Genomic DNA, 3,709 nt, shown 5'->3' with positions numbered 1-3,709 from the left:
CAGAGGGAGCCTGTGAGCAAGCTTCGTCCAAATGCAGAGCTGCTTCTGCCCTCTAGTCCTCCAGGAAGCTGTTCCTTGTTTTTTCCCTGTCATCAGAACTGTGTCTGTGATGAGTTACATCTTCTGTTGTTTGTGGTTTGGTCTATCATGGGTATAGTCAGAGGTTTCTTGAATTGCTGTGAGATTTTACTGCAGTGGTGGGACTGGTCTGTTGACGTAAATCAACTCAAAAAAGATAGCAAAGTGTGGCACGCATCTCGCTGCCAGTGCTAAGATAAGATCACTGATACTACCAAAGAAAGATCTTAACCAAATATGCTCAGAAAGCTGAGTTAAAGTAAAAAAATTATATTGTGGAATCATTTAGGTTGGAAAAGAGCCTTAAGGTTATCGAGTCCAACCATAAACCTAATGCTGCCAAGTCCACCACTAAACCATGTCCCCAAGCACCACATCTGCATGTCTGGGAACGTTTAAATGGAAAAAGTCCAAAAAGAGCAAGTAGACCTCTTGATCAAAATAGTTTGTAGCAGTAGGTGGTATGGCAAGGTCTGCAAACAGATCTGGTCGCACCATTGCAGTCTAAGAGTGCTTAAGCTGTGGTAGTGCTTCAGTCATTCCCTTCCCCTAAGGAATGGGGAAGTTGCAGTAACAAAGCAGGGCTAGTCTGAGGATAACTAGACGTTTAGATACAATGGTATTTCTATAATTATTGATTACTCTGACACATTTCCTCACTGATTTATGAGAAGACATGAAATGATGCTTAGAACCATTAACCTTGTTTACTGAACAGGGAGGCTCTGTCCTCCAGCACGCTGTCAGGAAGCGATTTGGCAATGCAGCTCTGGTGTCTCATAGGTCCTGGAGTGGAGAAATGGCCTCACGTGCTGCCATTGCCTCCCTCGCCCCGGTCCTGTCACCTGCCTGACTAGATGGTGACCAGTAGCACCACCCTGCAAGGTGTGGAGAGAGAAAGAGAGGGAGGAATTAATATTTCTGTGCTGGTTCAGATCCCTGAACTGAGTCACTGTGGGACCAGATGAATGTTGGTGTCGGCACAAAGCGGGGTGGGAGCAGGCCTGCTTCTGGGGGCGCTAGCTGCTAAGTCAAATTTTAATACCAAATCATGTCTTTGCGGTGCCGAGCAGCTCCTCGGGCATTGCTGCAGGAAATGGAGACAGCAACAGCCTCATCTTTCATAAGGAAAGGCAGCTGGTTGACAGCTGTGATTTGTCTCTCTCTTAACCTCTAAAATATTTTCCTTGAGTTGTGTGAAAACTGGATTTTTTTTTCTGAAATGCTCTGGGGTAGAGGATGGAAAAGAGGAAAAACACGGACTGGTTTGGTTTTAATTTGATGACCAACACAGAAACAAAGTGTATATTCAGAAGGATTTTTCAATCTAGATAATACCGTCCACTACCTGAAAAATACTTCCACCACATAAAGAGCTTTTGTGTGCGTTCTCGCTGTCCCACAGCTTTTCTCATTCTGAGCATGTAAACATTTCTGCAGTCCTGGCTAGCTGAGTCACTGCTTTTTCACTGAGCATCCCCCACAGAAGAAGCTAGAGACATCCAAAGCCTCACGCACCCGATCGCAAGTGCTGGAGATGTGCAGGTCCAAAAATAGTGACAGACTCAACCACAGCAGCACTTCATTAGCATCAAATGTGCTCTTTGCTTCAGCTGCCTAATAAAGTGATATGTAATTATAATAAAGCATCCTTTTGAGAGGAAAGACAGAGGGCTGTTGGCTTTCTCAGGGAATTGGTAATAAGATGCAATATGTTATTATCTCCAGGCACCTATTTTTACCTATTAGCTGCCTCTGTGAAGTGACCTGGTGGATTCAGTCCAGCCCAGGGAGGCCGTGTCCCCGCTGCCGCCTTGGCTGGCAGTCTCAGGGAGGCAGACACCAGCTTTGCTTCTGGGACAGGGAGCCCAAGGAGAAACTGAGGCTGATTTGCAAGACAAAATACATTCCAGTGCCAGGTTCATGGAGAATGTTACCTTTGGCATTTCAGGTGCGACACGCTTGGTTTTAACTTTAATTAAGAGAAGACGCTATGGCCAGAATGTGGAAGTGCTTTTCCAGGGCTACCACACGTACCATTTTGGCCAGGAAAATACACCAATGCCCAGGTGTCCAGCGATCAGCTACTCGGTCCATCTATGCTATAGGATACCTATAGGATGTGCTTTGTCAGGCAGGGGCAGCTGAACCTATTTCCACCTGATCCCTGCCCTTCCTCTCCTCATAGTTCACAGAACTGTTGCCACTGGTATTCCCAGCCCCAATTCCACAAAAAGTCATTGTTGATCTCCTCACAAGCTCCATCAAGAATAAATAGTATTTGGGGACAGTTTATTTGTCTTCACCACCTGGAAGAAGCTCTGCTCATAGAAAATATAGGCAAGATCAGCTGGGAAATGATTCATAGAGCAGAGCTGGCCTATGCAGCCTCCCTCTAGCAAATGCAAGATCACTCCTTCCACTCTTCTCCAAATGCTGATTCCCATCTCATTTGAAATTATTCAAGCATTAGAATCCCCATCCAAATGGATTTTACTAACAGAATTTGCTCCAAATTCTCTGTATATTCTTCTTTCAGTACATCTTGTTTCTTGTCTTTCAGTGAAGAGGGCTTCCTGGTCTTTCCTTATTAAAATCAACTGGTTTTTAAGATCAAAACTGTTTTTTTACAGTTTTCTAACCAAAGCTTGAACTCCAGGTGAGAAATTACGCTGCTGAGTTTGAAACTGGCCAGCAGAGTTCTGGCCTGTCCCTGGCTCACTGCGAAGGCTGTTACTGAGCTCTCTTAACGTTCCGTTGGGATCCGAGATCACCCCATTTTCCTGTGCTGTTCAGGGGATTAAGCAACATACCAATCTACAAATATCAGTGGCTCCTACGATTGTATCAGCCATTGCTCTGTTACAAGACAGACACACGGACAGCTTAGTCCAAGAGATCTAGAACTATGAAGGGGAGTCACATAAACTCCACTGCACTTTCTTCTGTCATTATTGTCCTGAAGTAGCAGGTCACATTAATGACATAATCACATGAGTACGGGATCAAGAGTTCCTGCTCCTGTTCTGGTTTGGAGACAGCTTCTGAAGTTCCCAGTGACTTGTGTGGGATGTGAGGATGCAGGAAAAGGGGAACTATTTACCTGTTAATTTGATTTCTCCAATTCTCTTGAGTTACAGCCTGCACTGGGCAGTGGACAATTAATTGTTGAAGCAATTAGAGCAATTAAATCCATATTTTTATAAGGATCTTACTCATAATAGTTCTTGGTATTTTTTTTTTCCTCATTCTTCAGGAAGCCACTAATTGGACGAAGCGAGCCAGTCCTACTGGCTGGAGTCAACATTTGCACCGTGATGCAAGAGGGTTGGTCTGGTTTGGCTCTGTGGGGAATTTAACACGCTTGTCAATAAGCAGCCATGACATTTCTTGCTTGTTTAGTTGCTTTTTCATTGTTTGTTTGTTTGGTTTGTTGGGGTTTTTTTAGATCAGACCAGTTTTGACTCTCTTGCAGATGAAGAGTCAAAAACCATTTTTGTCAGCTGACTGCCTTTTTTGACTCATTTTACCCTGCTTTTTCCCCCATTATTTCAATGTTTACCTTTCTCAGGGGAAATGACTTTACATGATAGATTGTACACACAGCCGGCAACTTCTATGACCTAACCAT

Source organism: Antrostomus carolinensis, unplaced genomic scaffold (assembly GCF_000700745.2).
Source record: "Antrostomus carolinensis isolate BGI_N321 unplaced genomic scaffold, ASM70074v2 scaffold4730, whole genome shotgun sequence".
NCBI lineage: Eukaryota > Metazoa > Chordata > Aves > Caprimulgiformes > Caprimulgidae > Antrostomus > Antrostomus carolinensis.
The sequence above is the reverse complement of the archived record's forward strand: the minus strand, read 5'-3'. Positions refer to the sequence as shown.